At 40.8% G+C, this 20,918-nt stretch overlaps 1 protein-coding gene across 2 annotated transcripts in view; it reads right to left on the bottom strand.

The window, feature by feature from the left end:
* Positions 1-20,918, bottom strand: part of SHISA9 (shisa family member 9) — a 1,229,487-nt gene that overhangs the window by 459,523 nt on the left and 749,046 nt on the right. The gene's annotated exons all lie outside the window — the stretch shown is intronic.

Below are 20,918 nucleotides of genomic sequence, written 5' to 3' on the forward strand. Positions count from 1 at the left end.
AGCACCGTCGGTGGATGTGAAGCCCAGGTTTGTCCCACCTGAAGCTTTTTGCCAGAAAAGGATTCAACAGGAGCTCTCGGTGAAGAAATCCAGATTTGTGAAGATGTGCCCATCCATAACACTCAGCCTTTGCCCGCTGGTCGATTCTGATAACCAAAAGAAGACTCCGTTCAGAGGTAATTTTTGAGAATGGGAAAAGCCAGCAAAGTTACCCCTGAGGCAAAGCAGCCTTGGCAGCTTTGACATTTGAAATTGCCCTGCCTAGAGGTTTTGAAGCTAAATACTGAAGGCTTGCCATCTTGGTAACCTTGCCAGCTGCAGCATCCTGCTTTTCACAACTGGAGCACTTCAAAGAAGATTTTGAGAACCAGAACTAAAATGTGAAAAACCTTGACCAGTGTCACATACTAGGCTTATCCAACCGTCACCCCATTATGTTTAGCCTGACATGACATCTAGAGCCTAACATACTAAAATCATTGACATTCAGTGGTGCTTTGTACTTTCTCTATGCTTTTTGTCTGAACAAGTAAAAACTCCATACCTCGGGTTCTCCTCAAACAATTTAAACCACTTTTATGTATTTGTATGAATTTCGTTTTTCTTGATTTTTCTAAATTGGTGTGCCCATTTTTTTAGCCATTGCTATAAGTTTTTAAGAAGAAACTCATTTTTACCTATCCAGGGTGTAATTTTTTGAGTGAGGACAGATATTCATGTTCCAACAAATAATCACCTTTATGACAACCAGGTACATGTTACAGAGGATACCTCTAGTGGAAAACCTGGTTTATTGAGTAATAATAATAATTTATTTCAAGACAATGCCTTAGAACATGAAACGGTAATTAAAAGTCCCAGAACGTTATCTTGAATACTATTGCAAAATACCTGAAAGTTCAGAATATTCAGAATTCTCTAACAGCGACATCCAGAAAAAGTGATTGCATCTATTTGTGAATGATTCAAAAAACATTGCCAGGGCAGAAGGGTACATGATTTCCTCTTTTGATGTAGAATCTTCTGTCCACACGCAATAATACATTCTAGAGCAGATTAATGCTGCAAACATTTGAGGTGTAGAGAGCTTAAGACTGAGATGATAGCCAAACACTCAGCCTGATTCATCATAGTGCCGTTTTGCGAGTTTGAAATAGCGAATCATAAGGAATCGCTATTCCAGACTCGCAAAACGGCATTCATGTAGGAATCGCAAAAACAAAAGCGATTCCTACATATTCCTTTTTTGCGATTAGCAAATTGCTAATCGCAAATAAGGAATAACTCCCCATTCATTCCTATGGGACAAAAGGCCCATAGGAATGAATGGGGAGTATTCCTTATTTGCGATTAGCAATTTGCTAATCGCAAATAAGATAGCGATTTAAAGGGTGCCAGGGGTGTCCAAAGGACTCCCTGTAGCACCCCTTAAAAGTAAATACGAACAGGTGTTGCGCACACACATGTCCAAAGGACATGTGTGTTTGCAACATGCAACTTAGAAAAATGCTTTTAAAAGCATTTTTCTAAGTTTTCGCTATTTACCACGAGGTTTGACCTCGTGGTAAATAGCGGGCCGAAATTGCGAATTCGCAATTTAAAAATGGATGATGAATTGCATTTAAGGAATCTCAAATAGAGATTCCTTAAATGTAATTCCTCGCTAATTTGCGAATTCGCTATTACCGATTTTTGCATTTGGGATGATGAATCCCAAATGCAAAAATCGCACTCGCAAAGGGCCAGATTCTCAGAATCTGGCCCTTTGCGAGCGCAAATCAGCTTGATGAATCAGGCTGACTGTTCCTTACCTAGAAACTGGCATTCCTTTCTGTAGTGTGAAAAGATTAGTGATAGAAAATCATGCCATTGTTAACCATGGGACCCACTAAAGAAAATATGAGTCAGATTCTCAAAGATTTTGCTATAAATATTTGTGACTTACTCTTGTAGTACTACTGTCTTAATATTCAACTTCTAGAATACCCTTGGCTTACTTCTAGGCCCAATTCATGAATGTATTCACATGTGGAGATCTCTTAGCCATAAGATATATGCCTTCCTCTAGGTGTAAATCCCTGCTTAGATGAAGTTCACAAACTCTGGGTGGAGACATGCACATATTAGTTCATTTGTTACCTCATCCCCTTGCTTGTGGAGGTGGGACGTATACAACTTAAAATGCAAAAATAAATTTAATACTAGTAACATTCTGGGCATGTTTTTAGTTGTAACTTACCCACACATTTTCCTACATGGGCCAGGTAGAGATCTTGGCCTATGTTATTTATAACAATGATTAATATTGCTACTGAAAGCACATAAATAAAAATCACACTCTCAACAATGAACTATCCTCCTTGTACTGTGAAACATTGCAGAGCCAGATATCACATACATTTGTGTTGTATGTCACTGTGTGCCTTTTTGCTTGTGTGGGTGTATAGAGGGACATGCAATGTGTTATTATGGGTCATTGAACGCATTAAAAGAAGTATAACATGAGAGAAGTCATTTTTCATTATATTACGTATATGTATTTTTCTATGCATGTGTATAGTTATGATTTATAATGTGAATTGTGCTGGCCTCTGCCATATTTAGGTATGCGACTATTGTTTCATTTTGTTAACACTAGTTACATTTTTTTATTTTATAATGCCTATACAATGTGATGTTTATAGGTGTATGAAATGTAGAAATGAATAGAACTATGTGAAAAATAAAAAGTATTTTTATTTCATCTAAAAAAAAATTCTTGACACTTTTGTACAACATGGTGTATATCAGTGATCACAATGTCTCTTTAATATGACAAATCTTTCTTTATTCTTTTATGATTTTATGTGTTGATTTTTGTGTCAGTAGTAGTATGCCGTGCTGCTATCTACTTATATGAGATTGCCTTGCAATACTTCTGTGAAGCCACATGCAATGTGCGATTTACTCCAAGACTTAGTTAGAGTAGATTTTAGTCTGTTTGTGTTGCAGTACTACTGAGGTTGATGTGGGTGCAACTTTAGTGAATAACCATTGCCATACCCTTTTGTAGAACTCCTAGCTTTCTTCAGGCTTACCCCTGGAATTCAGGATTTCTACAAGAGTACATCTTTCTGAATTGACCCCAAGGTATTGGACTTGCATAGGCAGTAATCTCTGCCTGCCCCTTCGTGAATTTAATTTAGAAGTATGTGAAGTAGTACTAGATATAGGCGGAGAACTTTGGCTAGTGTTTTGTGGCCAGCATTTATGAGTAAATAAAATAGTACCACAGGATTTCTACTCTACATAGTCACAACTGATTTAGTGACTCAGGAATAGTGAATCTGTCATTGGTGTGAAATCTCTCCTAATGGACAGGACAGGAGTTTATGTAGTGAATGAACTGTGTGGACAGCCTAATCTGCCATCCTGAGGTTTTCAACATGTGTACATTAATACTGTGAACACATTTTTTGTAGCACACCACTTTATGTTCATAGTCTAGTTCCTGTGTGACTGGATGGTGAAAATAGTGCATTCGGTGGATTCAGGAAAGTGTATAAAGTTTTTCCTGTGGTCCACTCTAGATTCTGGAAGAAACAGCTAAACACACTACGCAGCACCCTATATAATCATATTAAAAGTGAGTGGTTAGAAGGTGATGAAGGCTTAGGAGGAAACCTTAGCTACAGACACAACTAGTCACGATACATGGGTGATGCAGACTTTAACACAGAACTAGTAATGACAGTTTACTACCGAAGTGAAAACTGAAGACATAATGATGGAGACTAATTGTATCTATCTTTACTGTTTACAGTAGATAAGCAGTAATAGGTTTGATGCAGGCAGAACTTAATTATATTAATTATGTCTAGTGGGTAGTCTACATTTTAGGTATATTAGTCAACATATATTGGCGGCAGAGATAGTCAGACAATGTATCACCTTCGCTTTGCCTCATAAGGTGGCGTCCTTTGCTAACATGCTGACACACGAATAATGTGAGAATTGCCCCCTTTTCAGTTTCTATTCCTGTTTTATAGATCTCATCAACATGGCGCCCAAGGAGGACGCTGATGACTGGAACATTGTATGCACAGAGCACTCTGAGGTGATTTGCATATATTAGAGATGTGAAATGTGTGTACTTGGCTGTGTGAGTATGTACTTGACAGACTGCTCAGTGTAACAGTGTAAGGATTACACAAAGAAGGGCTGGTATGACAAGTTATGTATGAAATTATTCTTGGTGAAGCCTACTCTTAGTAAGAGACCTTACATTATAACATGATGTACGAATAGGTCTGCTTGGATTTGGGTTCTGACTATGCATTAATGTATAATTCGTGGCCTTTATTGTTTGGTCTCATTTTGCTGCCACTTGAGTAACTATGATAAGGGGGCCAATGCCACAGTGTCTATTTCACTTCTTTATGCATCTCATCGGATATTACAGCAGGGTTAATCTTTGTCAGCCTAAATCAGCCAATGATGTGCATAATATTTTACTAATTTAGAATTACTATTGGTTCCTTTTATATTGAAGATATTGGCACGCTTATTCCCGATGACAAAACCAGAACAAACTCTTCATAATTACGAAAATAGGAATAAGGGTGAGTTTTCAACTTCAGAGTATAAATAGCTGTGATCCTTAGATATAAGGAAAACTAGTTAGCTACACTGATTCTCAATTCAAATTGAATACCACTTGAGGTACCAAACCTGTGTATTGCCAAATTGTACAATTTATGTAAGAGAGTACCATATATAATCCAGCCACCTCTGCATCCTTGTTTACCTAACAATAGAATATGTGCAATGAAAGCTTGGGGTACCTCCCTCTCTCATCAATGCAAGAATGTACCAAGGTGCCTTAAACCTAAAATGTTAATGGAATTTTTACTGAAATTACCCGGGATTACTCCATCGTAGCAGAAAAATCCCCCGAGCCTACCCATATTTCGACTTTTTCCTAATTTCACTTGGGGGATTGTTACCCCAATCTAAGGTGAAGGTGTATGGGAAGGAAACAGTAACAAAGAGACACTGCCCAGCACACCTCTTCAACAAATAGTTCACAGTACATTATATACATCGCACTCTTTAATATTGATTTTGTCTGCAAAGGCCCGTTTTGTTCAATGCACATACCAGTCAGGAAAACTGAGTTGTATGAGTAGCTTTCCTGCTCCTTTGTGCGAAAGTCCAAAGTCGCAGAGAACGTTGTCCGCAGGGAATTTTATTTTGTATGAAAGTTGAAATTGCTTTTTAGTGTCTTTGAAGAGAAGGAAACATGTATTTTATCTTCACCCTTTGAAACAGGAATTGCACCCAGACTCAGCAATGCTTATATATCAACTAGACCGTGCTAAACTATCCTGTGAAATGCATAGCAAATGCACTGCACACGCTGTTTTTGAAAAGTTTCTTTAATTTGTATTTGATGAGCTCTGCAGGGAACCAATTTACATATTGTTTATCAAAAGTATTATATATTCAAGGTGAGGAGGGGTTATTTTGCAGGGTTGAACTTTTGAAAGTTGCAGATTAAAGCAGACAGCCCCACTTGTGTCAAACATCAGCTGATCTCTTTTTCCTCTAGTTGTATTGCTTTGCTGTTTTTCTTTTGCGTTTCTAGTGTAGCTGGAGTGTAGCACCCCTTTGATAGTTGATAAGGCATTTCGTTCCCAGGCTTTTCTTGAGGATTAGCCTTTCATGTTCATTATATTTCTTTTTTTTATTTCGCTGCCCTTTGTGCAGGTAGGCTTTTTTCAATATAGCAGGGTTCTTCCATTGAGACGTTTTCGATTGAACTATGCGCTGCATTTCCCAGCTCTTGGTATTGGGGTCCCAGTAGAGCAGTGTAGAAGCACAACTCCCCTCACTCGTCAAATACCGGATTCAAACTTCGAAATAAGAAGGGCCTTCGCTCTGCCACCATGTTTTGCTTTCCCATGGGGGCACAATCTAAAGGATGATTTGATCAAGGGTGACTATGTAGAGAGGGACAACAAACAGACTGTATTTCAGCTCTAGAACATGATGTTACCCTGCTCTGAGGGCTCAGCCATGGAATAGCTGCATATTTCAGTAACACTAAAACTCACGTGGATGAAGGATGCACAGCAGATCATTATTACTCCAGTGATGCTGATTTTTGCCAGATAATTATGACAGCTCTCACAGACAGGCTTTTGCCTTCAAACAAGTTAGCTGTAAACCAATTCCTGTGGACATTGTGGCAAAATTAAAACATCAATCAGGCTGTAGCACACTTGCCCAACATGTTTGGGAATTTGCAACTCAAGTCACCTGCCTCGGGGGGCAGCAATCAGACTATGTCACTAGATATACTTAAAGGGAGGGCAGAGACTGAGGCTCTGATTACGAGTCAAGCAGAAAGGACTTCCTGGATGGAGTTTGGATCTGCCCGTCCACAGGTTAGCTGGTGTTCTTCCTCCTCGATTTACCAGGTGCAAATCGATGGATCTGGATCTGATTTTTCATACAGACCCCAGGAAATGTGTGTGAATAATCCAGGATAACTGTCTGATTTTATACCCCTGCCTTCCTCCTTTGAATAGAATTAAGGTCTTTTTTATGACTTTGGCGGTCCTCCAGTGGTGCTGCCACTGTGCTGTCCGCTGGAGAACCGCCAAGACTGTGGTGCGCCTGCCCACTGGGCTGCCATTGTAATCAATGGCAGGCAGGCGGTGCTGCGGAGGCCTGACGGCGGTGGTATGTTGGGCTCATGGGAGAGCTCTGACTGCATGTTCCTGCACGGTGTGGCATGAATGCTACACCATGCAGAAACTGGGGGTGAAAATCCAGGGGACAAAACATGTGCCCCCCTGCATGAACCACCAGGCCCTGGAGCAGTTAGTTGCCTCTCTGCCACCATATTAATGGTGCACTTACCACCAAGAAAGGGCCGGTGGAAAGGCAACTCAAAATGTACTTGGCAGTGCCGCAGCAGCACCATCAGCATATTGTTGCTCTTGACCATTGTGGGACCGCCGTGGGATCCTGGATCCTCAGCGGACACAGCGGTCCTGTGGCGGTCCAAGCGCCACACTCAAAATACTGTGGGCAGGCTTGCAGTGTGGCAGTGGTCAGACTGCCTCTGCGAGTACGGTGGTCCTATGGACCACGCCATACTTGTAATGAGGCTCTTAGTTTGCTTCATGCAGATTATATGATCCATGCTTCAACCTCCTAAGGATCAAGATTGCTCGCTTGGTATGAGTATGTTGCTTGAGTTTTGGTCAATAGGATACAATATATATAAATGTATAGACTTAAAGACTAGCTTTTTCAGTGGACCTGCAATAGTATTTCTTTCATCCCAGTGCATGCCTTTTGATAGCACAGAACTCTCATGCATATCACCTAATAATAGAGTAATTTCACATCTTGTTCCTGTGCCACTGCATTCTCTTGGCAGTGGAGTTAGCAATGCTACATGGATTATGATGACAGACTGAGCGACATAACACAAATTGCCAAAGGAATTAGATGAGATAATGGGTGCATTATGATATAAGGCATAACCATCAGAAGATTTGTCGTATTTCATCCTTGAAGGTGCATTTAATAGCACAATGGATATGCCGACCATAACCTGGTGATCCATCAACGAGCAAAGATTTAGCAGTAACATCATCTTTTGTTACTCCCGGCCATGCCCTTGTCACAGGAAATTAGTTCCATTTGATTGAGCATACATGTATGTAATGACAATATGACAGATTGCTGATGAATTGATCTTTGCACATTGGACTGCAACCATCAACGGTGCTATCTACCTACCAATTTGAGGATCATTTCTGCCCCTTATATTGAAACATGAAGTGTGTATTATATTTTGCTGAAGTTCAGTCGCACGATGGGAACACTGGTTCTTCAGCTAAAACCTTTATAAATAAAGTGTCTGCAATGACTCTGTTGCCTCTTTGTACACTGAGCTTCGATAAGAGATTAAGAATGCATGAAAAATTTAAGAAAACAATAAAAAATGTTTTCTTAAGAATTATCTACAACTCTGCATCTCACATCAACAAGTTGAAATTGTTTGAATTATGCATATTTTTGTTATTAAGAGCCACTTATTCAAATAATCATCATCATTTAAATGAGATTGAGACTGCTTCCAACATGGTCACTCTATATTGTTATCGAGTGTTAAGCCAACTAATTTTGTATCTTCCTAGAGGGAATGGAATTAGGCGTGGGAAACTGGGAAGTGTTTTAGTGGTAGTTTAAAACAACCACCAGCATTAGCTGCTCTCTTGCAAAGACATACCTTTTTATCCATGAAGGTAATTTGTGGATTTTTAGTATGATAATCACATCTCTAGAGTCTTGAAAGTCTATGCTTAAGCACATCTAATTTTACATGTATCAATTCACATACAAAATGACAGTGTACAGTAAGTACAACTCTCTTACAGAAAGTGTCATGCATTAATATGTTAGATAGAAGGCTGCAATCTCAGTATAAAACCCTGTGTTTACTTTGCAAATCACCATTTCTGGCAATAAAAGTAATACATGTATATAAAATTCTAGAAAAACCGATGGAACATAGAGCTTGCACAACCAATAAAAAATAATAACGGTGTAACCATGCACCTTTACTAAACTGTTAAAGAACTGTGATACCAAGGCATAGAAAGTGCCATGGGCCCTAATGCAAGCAACAAGTTAAAGCCTCCTCCTCTAGTTGGATTGTAATATTAAGACATAATTGGGATGTTGTTTGGTCCCTGCAACTGCTTAGTTCTGATGCTCGTACACCTGCTCCGTTAATAACAGCTACATTCTGTATAGTCCTGCCACGTTTCCAGGGTCCATGTGCTGCTCCAGTACAGTTTTTTCTTTGAATACTGGGACTTGTAGTCCTGCTTATTTCATTATAAATCTGAACTACAAGCAGCTATACCTGTAAGACATCAAATCAGTCCTATTATCATATGGCAAGTCCACATTGTCATTACAAATAATAGTCACTACACTCCAACGTCATTTAACCTAGAGAGGGTAATTGCACCTAAGACATTTTCATTCACGGTCATTCCATATACAGCTACGTGCATGCTCCTGTCAGAGTTCTGCTGATTGGTACCCTTGTTTCAATATATATTTAAGAAGCTCTATGAAATACACCCCACTGTAGAATAAATATTTTCCCTCACTATACTCCGCACATATTTTTAAAGCAGTAGAATTTTATTTAAAAAAACTTCATTTCATTTCAAATCTTTATTTCGGCATTGCGCCATAAAAGAACAGTTTAAACATTACGTTTCATTAAAAGTTACATGTCAATAACATAAGCACAATCACTTAAAAAAAAAATAAAGTGGAAAATACATTCTATTTAACTGTGCAACAAAAGTTGAATAATCATGGAGCATGACAATAAAAACATATGAGACGGGAGGACACCTCAATAATTCTGTAAGCAAATTCAATTGTCTAAAGCAGTTAGTGCTACTATAAACAAATCAATTCCATAGATAGGACAATGTGAATGGAGATTAGGAATTAAATTCACAACTGAAGGCCCATTTTTTTCCTACGGTAGCAAATGGCAAGTAAAAATCTACTCACACTAAATATGATCTGTTGTGAAGTATTAGTAGTCAAAATTCTCAGAGCCTGACCACAAGACCTCAAACCTAATAAAAGACATATCGGTTTGATCCATCTTTTCCTCTCATGGGCATAGATAGGACAAAAAAAGAGAATGTGCTGCACATTCTCAATTTGATTATGTTCACAAAGTGAACAAACTTTGTCCAATTCCTCGGCCAATGGGTCACGGTTCCTTGCCCAACATGACAAAGTTGCTTTCAATCGAAGATTTCCATATCTGAACTTTAGAAAAAGTGTCTTGGCAAGTGGAGGCTCTATCTCGTCCATAAAGGACTCATAAAGGGGTTCACCCTTAAAACTTAAAAATTTTGATACTAATGAACCGCTAGTACTGAGGTTTACAGCCATATTTGCTACATAGGACCAAAAAGCTTTTTTCAGGACTACTTTGGGATTTGGTGGAAGCTGCTCAGGATGCTCCCAAAAGTGTTTCAGGCCTATAAAATTTAGCCAAGTCCTAACGTGTGTTAGCCAAAGTATTTTTGTGTTACTATCCAACCCCATGATCTCCATCAGCCCTTCTCTATATACCTGAAGCTCAGGAACGTGCCACAATCTTACCCACAGCATAAGTGGTCTGATAAGAACATGATGGTCAGTTCTTTTGAAGTCGAGGTCCAATTGCAGGGGTACTAATGGGGTCCCTCTCGGAGCCCTAACCAAGCTACGCATAAAGTTGTTATCATGAATGCTAAAAGTCTCCTTGGAGCCTGGCCCCCACAGTTCAGCACCATATAACACTGAAGATTGAACCTTGAATTTAAAAAGTTCCATAACGGGACGTACCGCTTTGCTGGTGCTTAAGCTTTGCTCTCTAAGGATTGGTTTAACGTTCTGGGCAAATAACAATTTGCTTTTTTCCATTTGAGCTTTCCAGGTAAAGTTACAATCAAGCGTCACCCCTAAATATGAAAAGTGAGGCACTGATTCCAACTTTATCCCTTTCAAGGATAGACAACCCTTGTCTGGTTTGGTTGGATTAAGGGCCATGTATTTCGTTTTTTTTACATTTATCTCTAGCCCCTTTTGACAACAATAATCGTTAAAAGTATTCAATAAAATCTGCAAGCCATTTTTAGTTTGGGATATCAGAATAGTATCGTCAGCAAACAATAGAGATGCTACCCTTTCGCCATTCAATTTAGGTGCATCATTTTTACATTTGTCTAAGTAAGAGGGAATATCATTCACGAAGATAGAAAATAACGTGGGGGCCAGAACGCATCCCTGGCAAACTCCACGTTCGATTGGAATTTTCCGTGAAAGTTCGCCGTTTTGTCCCCATCTAATTCTCGCGAAGTTCCCATCATGTAATTTTATAATTTGAGCTACTATATTGTTTGGCATGCCCGCTGCACTCAGCGTCTTCCACAGAAGATCACGTGGCACCAAGTCGAAAGCTGCCCTTAAATCAACAAAGGCAACATACAAGTGGGCCTTCTTTATCATTACGTACTTCCAGTAGAGGCAGCAGAATCTAAAGCACTGATCTATTGTGCTGACTTTAGTTCTGAACCCGGCTTGAAATTTAGTTAAAAATGAATTTTCGTCCAACCAATTACTCACTCGTAGTAAAATATGGCGTGAGTAAATTTTCTGAAGGATGTCCATTAAGCTTATTGGACGATAATTACAGGGGTCCTTCCTGTCTCCTTTTTTAAAAATTAAAACAATTTCAGCTCCTTTCCAACTTTCAGGAAATTCTAAACTTTGGGATAGTTTGTTGCATAGGTAGTTGATATATGGTGCCCATATTTTCAAGTCGTGCTTGTAAAGATCCCCAGGGATTTTATCCAAGCCTGGGGCTTTCCCATTTTTTACTTGGCTAATAGCCAACTCTGTTTCCCCCAAGGTAAAGACCAGCGGGTCCACTGGAAGTTCATGACTAACTACAGTAGATGCTGTATGGGGATCATCATATTTCGTATATAAGTTGGTAAAGTGGGTTACCCAGGTTTGCTCGTCTAGGAATGTGTCTCTGATCACCCTTCCCACCTTGTTCCCATTTGCTATCAGCTTCCAGAATAATACAGTATCTCGCGATCTTGCAGCTGACAGTAATTCCGCCCACTTTGCTTCCTCCCACGCAATTTTTGAAGTCCTTTGGATAGTTTTGTAGTTGCTTCTAGCTATCTTAACATCCAGTTGCGATTTGGATTTAATAGCGATTAGCATTTCCCTCTTTGACTCTCTACACAGTCTGTCATACCAGGGCTTACTGTGAGACAAATTCTGAGTCTTCTGCTGGGGTTTTTTGGGCATTTTAGTTACCAATAATTTTAATTTTTTGAAAAACTCCAAATGTATGGACTGAAAGGAAGTTCTTGCTTCCTCCTCAGGAGTTAAGCTTAGATATGCAGCAAAGGTACCTGCAAAAAGTGAGTAAATTTCACTCAAAATATCACCATGATCCAAAATAAATGGCCATTTTAGCGATCTCCTGTTGTTACTGATGTGAATATCAATACCATCCCTAACACCCCCCTCAAAGCAGGTAGGAGAGGAGGGGTCGCTAAAAAGTGCAGCGTTTAGTGACAAGTTTAGTGGAAAGTGGTCACTTTCAGCCCTCTCCATTACTTCAAGATCTATGAGATACGACCAAAGAGGGATAGAAACTATTACAAAGTCCAAGATGCTTCTGTATGTATTCCTCCTAAAGGTTGGTTTTTTTGGGGTGTCGGACGGTAACCGGCCATTACAGGCCCTAAGGTGATGCTCTGTACATATTTTGATCAGTTGCAGAGCCAGAATGGAACATTTCGCGGATTTGTTACTCCCGAGGAGGGGGATTTTGTTTGCCTGATCTTCCTCCTCAAAAATCTCACTTATGCCCGACACTGGTTCATAGTCACAATTTAGATCCCCAGCCAAGATGATAAGATCCTCCCCAGGATTCAACCCCCTCAAAAAGTCATCCAGTTTAGAAACAATAAGGGATTCCTTTGATGACGGTGTTGGCCTATTATAAATGTTTATTAGGACTAATTTCTTCCCATTGGAGGTAGTTATTTTTAATGCTAGGATATCTACCGAATTTGTGTCTATCACCTCTATGTCAACCCTGAGATTGATCCTTGCCCAGATCAGAAGACCCCCGGACGGCCTACCACTCTTGGATGGGACTGCTCCAATACCAAAAGTCTTGTAGCCCACCCTGTGAGGAATATCGATTGCCCAGGTCTCCTGGAGTAGACAAAAATCAAAGGATTCCACAAAGGCAGCCCAGTCTTGATCCCTCAATTTGCTGGCAACCCCAGCTACATTCCAACTAACAAGCTTGACCGAAATCCCCATTGCAGAAGACATGATGGTGTTAACCCTTGACATCTCATCACCAGTATATGCTACTTGTTCAGTTCCCGGAGATATTTCCTCAAGAGGTAAGTGTCTTATGGTAGGGATTAGTCCTACCTGTTCTTCAGGAATATTATCATGACATGTAACATTCATACCCAAAGGTCGAAATACAACAGTTGGCAATAGTTTACGCTCTGTTCCAACCCTCATCTCAGTATGGTTCCTTGAGTCCCCTCCCTCGACCCCCCCGCCCAACAACCTTCAATCACAACCATCAAGGCCACTGAAGACGTCAAAACGATTGGACGTCTCAAGAGGCGTGAAAGGTTTCAGATGGTCCATCCTTCTATCCTGAAAACTGTGAAAGTTATGGTGACTAGTTGGGACGGAATGCCATCCCAGGGGGTCTTGAACCGTTGCAGGGCAAGGGGCACCAGGCATGTTTCTCATACCCTGGTAAATCAGGGGGTACTGAGAGCAATAACTGTTCCCAACATTCTGTACAATTGGACAATTAAGTGGCTGAGTTTGAATTGACCCCTGTGAGAGGGGAAAATGAGATGGAACAACCACTGACCTAGGGTAAAAATACGTTAGAGGTCTTGGGATTATAGTACTGTTAGAACTCCCCGTCTGCCAGTTCAATATGTAGTGGACAGCGTTTGGGTCCCTAAAATTAACAACCACTAGATCACCCTCGATATCTTTGGTTCTTCCCCCCAACCATTCGAGGCGTCGAACATGAACTATGTCCCCGTTAACATAATTTGCAATAGGCCTATGTGCTCTCAACCAGTGCGTTATCTTATTTTTTAGTTGAAAAAAACCCTCCCTCTTATTTTGTTCAAGGGCCGGCACACCTGTTAGGACTACCACATAGGGTACTGCCTCTGGTGGAAGTTCAGGCAGTGGAACCCTTTTAGGTTTCCCCCAGGTGCGTCTGGTTTCCCTCGCTTCCCTTGTTAGGTCTGTTAAAGCTAGATTGGTTATATTACCAGAATTTTTAGATGTATTAACGCTGGTCTTGCTAACAACAGACCCCAGCATTGAGTCACCAGTTGCCTCTTGGGATGGCCTAGAATTAACATGGTGGTGAGCAATAGCTGATGCTGGGTTCTCCGAAGATTTTGGTACGGGTAGAGTTGAGGGAGGTGTAAGAACAACATGAGCAGCAATAGGGGGAGGAGGTAGCATAACAGATGACGAAACTTGAGATACACCCTTAGATGCTTGATTATTTGCATAATTAACATCAGCATGGCCTACAAGATCTATTTTAGGCAGTGCAATCTCAATTTTTGACAGCCTACACTCCACCTCCGTTAGCCTCTCCAAGATAGATACAGAATATGATCTAATTAAGTTCTCGATATCCTGAAGGGACACGGGGCACCTGTTCTCAGTATGGACAATGACTGTCTCACTTGGCTCCCTATTGACCTCTTTATCTATAGGGGTGTTAGATATGACTGGTGATGCAATAATACAGACCAACCCCTCAGAATCAGATTGAACAACACAGGGATTCTTAACAACAATAGGCAAATTTTTCCCAAAGTCACGGCAGCTCAGTTTGGGTTGCAATGGATCCCTCCTTTTCCGTCGCTTTTTGTTCGGCGGGGGGCCATAGATTTTCCCCGTAGTTGGTAATTTTTTTGCCTTAGCACGGGCTGCATGCTGTTGTGGATCTATGACAGAATTTCGACAGACAGAATTTCGACCTACACAAATATCGGCGTAATTATATCGATAGCAAAAATATCGACGCCCTATGTACAACATGGTAAGTACCAAAATATCGAAAATGTAATATCGATGTAAAAAATATCGTTGTTAAATATATCGATTTTTTTTTAATTTAAAATAACATAAAAAAACTGTAAATAATACATAATAATTACTTAAACATATTTAAATATATGTAATAATTGTTAAAAAAAATAATAATACATATTTAATAAAAAAAAAAAATCATATATAATATATAATTACTTAACAATAATTACTATTCCCACTCCAGTGGGTGCAACAGTAGGGAAAACTGACCCTGAACACTAAAAATACCCCTTTACCCAAAAACCTAAAACTGACCCTGAACCCTAAAAATACCCCTTTACCCATAAACTGAAAACTGACCCTGAACCCTAAAAATACCCCTTTACCCAAAAACTGAAAACTGACCCTGAACCCTAAAAATACCCCTTTACCCAAAAACTGAAAACTGACCCTGAACCCTAAAAATACCCCTTTACCCAAAAACCGAAAACTGACCCTGAACCCTAAAAATACCCCTTTACCCATGAACTGAAAACTGACCCTGAACCCTAAAAATACCCCTTTACCCAAAAACCTAAAACTGACCCTGAACCCTAAAAATACCCCTTTACCCATAAACTGAAAACTGACCCTGAACCCTAAAAATACCCCTTTACCCAAAAACTGAAAACTGACCCTGAACCCTAAAAATACCCCTTTACCCAAAAACTGAAAACTGACCCTGAACCCTAAAAATACCCCTTTACCCAAAAACTGAAAACTGACCCTGAACCCTAAAAATACCCCTTTACCCAAAAACTGAAAACTGACCCTGAACCCTAAAAATACCCCTTTACCCAAATACTGAAAACTGACCCTGAACCCTAAAAATACCCCTTTACCCAAAAACTGAAAACTGACCCTGAACCCTAAAAATACCCCTTTACCCAAAAACTGAAAACTGACCCTGAACCCTAAAAATACCCCTTTACCCAAAAACTGAAAACTGACCCTGAACCCTAAAAATACCCCTTTACCCAAAAACTGAAAACTGACCCTGAACCCTAAAAATACCCCTTTACCCAAAATTAATTAATATTACAAATAAATTACTTCCCACCCTATTCCCCTATAAACCCACAACCCGCTCCAGTAGTAAAACATATAATTTAGTTAAAAATACACATAAATTATCAATTAATTAATCAATTAATCAATTAAAATAAATCATTGCCAATTAATATTTAATTGCAAAATAAATTAATAATTGAAAAATAATTATTTAATTACAAATAAATTACTTCCCACCCTATTCCCCTATAAACCCACAACCCGCTGTGGTAGTAAAACATAATTTAGTTAAAAATATACATAAATTATCAATTAATTAATCAATTAATCAATTTAAATAAATAATTGCCAATTAATATTTAATTGCAAAATAAATTAATCATTGAAAAATTAATTATTTAATTACAAATAAATTACTTCCCACCCTATTCCCCTATAAACCCACAACCCGCTGTGGTATTAAAACATATTATTTACTCTTATATATTTTTAAATTATAAAAACATATTAAACACATATTATAACAATTAATTTAAATACTTAACTTATATTTCTAACACATATTAGTAAATCGAAATTACTTACATCGATATATATGCTATCGATATTAGTAATTTCGATATTACTTACCTTAGGGTCGATATTCTGGCCATCGATATTCTGGACATCGATATTCTGTCCCATCGATATTAGCAACTCGATATAAGTGTAGGTCGAAATTAAAAACTCGATATTTTGACTGTTTACCGCTGTTGTAATAAGGCGTCTCCCTTTAGAGATGACAAGCCACTTCCAATGGATGATGACGACAAGTCGATCAAATCAACTCGAGATACGGTTTCAGATGGAAGAGCAACCGTATTTGCCTCCGGGAGCGAGCTGTCTAATGGAGGAGTCGATTCGTTTGTTAATGCCCCAGCAGTATTATCAGAGGGTCCAATCACGGGGGATATTAATGGTAAAGCTGATCCATTCTTCATGCTTTCCACTGAACGGCGACGGTCTGCCCGCCTCTCCGCTAGCACAATCTCCCTGGTGATATCAGGCGATGGTTTGGAAAAATAACTATCCAAAGTCCCATTAACTAACACACCCTGTTTATCCTGCGCATGCAGCTCAACATTAACAGTTGCCATGGCTAGTTTAAGGGGTCGTTTGGTGAGGCAGATGACGATGGTTGGAATTATAGTATAATGAACACAATCAGTACCTGAAAGCAAGAGGGTATATCCAGTCCGGTCTCCTCGTGTCTCGGAGGGTCTCAGAGGGTCCGCCCTTAGTCCGGGCTTCGTCCCGGGATTAGTCCCGCACACGCGTTCCGCTCACGCGTCCCCGTGGCAGTTTTTATAGCAAAGGGAGGTGGTGAAAGGGAGGAGTCCCGGGAAGAGGCGGCAGGTGTGCTGGATGTTGGACGCACAGCCTGTCTGACCTCGCAGTCCCGTCTCCCTTAGGCCCGCACTTTCACACGGTACAGCGTCTCTTCACTCCGGCACGTCCCCGGGTTGCAGGCAAGGGCTCCTAGGAAACAACAGCAGCAAGCACTCCTCTGCGAGCGGCACCCGCGAAGCGGGGGCCGCGAGGAGTAATAAAGGGCGGTGATAGAAGGGAGGAGTCCCGGGAAGAGGCGGCAGGTGTGCTGGATGTTGGACGCACAGCCTGTCTGACCTCGCAGTCCCGTCTCCCTTAGGCCCGCACTTTCACACGGTACAGCGTCTCTTCACTCCGGCACGTCCCCGGGTTGCAGGCAAGGGCTCCTAGGAAACAACAGCAGCAAGCACTCCTCTGCGAGCGGCACCCGCGAAGCGGGGGCCGCGAGGAGTAATAAAGGGCGGTGATAGAAGGGAGGAGTCCCGTGAAGAGGCGGCAGGTGTGCTGGATGTTGGACGCACAGCCTGTCTGACCTCGCAGTCCCGTCTCCCTTAGGCCCGCACTTTCACACGGTACAGCGTCTCTTCACTCCGGCACGTCCCCGGGTTGCAGGCAAGGGCTCCTAGGAAACAACAGCAGCAAGCACTCCTCTGCGAGCGTCACATAGAAGTCATGTCGATTCTAGTTTTATATCAAATTAACAGAATTTCTCCAATTCAACGGTAACAGATTATATCAGTGTACTTCCGGGCTCCATGCCTGAGCATAGGACTAGTGGCCATATTTATGGCAAAGTAACGAAACTCAGTGCAGCAAGTCACCCCGCTGTGTCACAGGGTTGGGGCAGGAATGTGCATTATTTATAAGAATATGACAAATTCCTGTCCTTGTCCCCAAGCTGGAGCCATTTTAGCTACCTAGCTCCAATGCAGGCAGGATTGTTTTTGTGCAAAAAGGGACACCTTCCTGCACAATAAGAATCCTGAGAGACAAATTCCTCTTTCTATGTGTGCACAATGCGGCACACATAGAAAGTGGACGTAACAAGGAGAAATAAAGGTATTTCTCCCGGTTACGCCTCATCTGGGAGGCATATCTTTTTGGCACATTTCCAGGTTTACCAGTTCTGGTAAAGCAGGGAATGCATAATAAAGCATGGGAATTTCATGTTACCACGCATGGGACGCCTCCCTGGCATAGAGTGAGGCAATGCAGTGGTTTGGGCTACGTTACTTTACTCGAGATTTATGAGGCCACTCAGGGCAGGGGTGCAACACAGGCCCCTGCAGCACCTAAGCTCCCGTGTGCCCCCTCAGCAGAGTACTCCGGACGGAGAGCTCCTGATTGTGCCCGGCGGGGCGCCCCCATATACCTTGCAGGGGGGTCCCTCAATATACGTTAGGCCACTGACTCTGGGCCACGCAAAGTGGCCCTGTGTGGCTTCATAAACCTCTCGTTTCCATGGTGCAGCATCGATGCAATGCGGCTTGTAAATATTACCCTGGTCTGCACCCTTTTACGATGTAATGTCTCAGAATCCCTCCATGTACACAGCTCCCAGCGCTGTATCTCAAAAGTAACATGGATGCTTTTGAAAACGTATGTTTGGAAGTGGGAAAATGGTTGTACTGTATTTGTCTGCAATGGTTTTATACTTATAAGTTTCACAGATTGCTCATGTATTTCTCTCAATCACTCCATAAGGAGAAAGCATGACAACTCGAGCTAATTAGAGGCAGTTTAAACGAGATAAGCACCACATAGTTTCATAACACTATGCCCGTTGGGCCAAGAATGATGCTCATTTTATGAATAAACTGAATTATCACTGCGGCTGAGGCATAGTCTTTCTCCAGGAGTTGCCGGAAATTGCTCTGAGCCACCTGTCAATGGTAATGGTAGCATTCGTTTTCAGGGCACACTTGTGTTAGACTAACTCTTCGATTATAAGGTCAGGTTTAGCGTTCTATAGGCAATTGCCACATTACACATTTTTTCATGCTTTATTGGCAGATCACATTTTTTTCTCAGCCTGCATTTCTCTGGTAGACAGTACATGTCTCTTAAAAGCAACAAAACACAACAGAAACATTATTCATAACTATTGATTTAAATACCAAAATACTGACTATGGTTTCTATGGCCTTAGCTTTCAAAATAAATTTTTTCATTCGTGTTTTTTTTTACATTTGAAAATCAACAGTCTCTGAATGGCATACATGGATAACAACTGGGAATGACCTTAATTGTGGTGTAAGGAAGTGGAATGCAAACATGCCTCATCCCTCCACCTTTGTGGTGTTGCAAAGTAAATTCTGGCCACACAGAGTGGATTTCCCAGGTATACCAACTTACCACCTAGAGTTAGAAAATTGTGCCAGTGTCTTTTGACCCTCTCCAATCTTGCCTGTAAAAGGCTCTGTGCCAGGAACAGATAAACCTGCTAGAGATAGCAGATATATTTTTCGGGGTTCGCCCTCAGCCTTTCCCAGATCCAGCACACGGAAATCGTCTGGACTGGTATTTTTAGAGGCTGCTATTAAAAGCCGAGATGGTGCAGAACATTTACAGATATTGTACCAAAAAATACTGTTGCCATGGTAATAATAAGCATGCAGAACGTGATTATCATTTAAATAAGGTAACAATATTTGTGATAATTCTCTCTCCTACTGAGACTCTGCTAATAAGAACTGGGATTGCAAATGTCCACCATTATAAGAGGTGGCATACATCATTGCACACCTATTGATAAAAGCGGTCTGCACTCTGCATGTCAGGCCAGGAAGTGTTGATTATCCCAACCTCATCCCCACCCTAATGTCTTAAATGGGATTCACTAGCAATGTCCTTCATTGGGTCTCTTCTTACATCGCCCATCAACATGACTTCAACCATAATCTTAACTCCAGGTGCTAGACGATCTTTGTCACCTATGGAGGATGCAGAGTTTCTAAGTTTGTCCAATGTCATCCTCACCATCTACACAGAGCCCTTAAGAACTGTTCTCCCTGATAAAGGCACCAAAATGTGCCATTGAAAAATTGCTCGCACACAACTCTACTTGACACGTCTCTATCAATCCAAACATCAAGTGTCCTTCTGCACCTGCAAAGTGAAACCATTCCTCCCACAAGATGACTTCTGAACTATTGTTACCCTCTTGTATTCTTGCATCAGGATGGTGGCACCTCAAGATGGTCTAGTTTGACAAATGCTGCAGACACATTACTATAAAGAACATAATAGCATGATCCAGCTTCACCTCCAATCACTAATTGATGGTGTTTTTGCTTTTGAAGCAATAACCCTGTAAAGGGATTTACAACCGTTTAACTGTGTTCACGCTATACCAATACAACATATATACTTACGATCTTTGAGACCCAGCTTGGATATCACCTGCTGTGCTTGGAGAAATACACTCCTTGGATTGAAGCACATGCACGTTTCTGTCTCAGAGAGCTCGAGATGTTCTATTTGTACTAGTTTAGAGGAGGATCATGAGAAAATGTCCTCATGATAATTGATGCAGCGTGTGAAGACGCTCATGAGAATTCTTACATTCTCATGGGTCTTATAAAAATTCTGAGCCTTAATAGAACATTATGCCTATATGAATATAGAAACATATGATATACAACCACACTATCATAATATCTAAAACATAAGCAATACGATTTGTTGTACTTATCTGCACAATGCAATGAAACCTATCAGCAAAAGTAATCTACAATTGGGGGCCTTAGGCCACTGGTGAATGGTGGGCGCCAATGCAAACA

Source organism: Lissotriton vulgaris, chromosome 10 (genome assembly GCF_964263255.1).
Source record: "Lissotriton vulgaris chromosome 10, aLisVul1.2, whole genome shotgun sequence".
Taxonomy (NCBI): Eukaryota; Metazoa; Chordata; class Amphibia; order Caudata; family Salamandridae; genus Lissotriton; species Lissotriton vulgaris.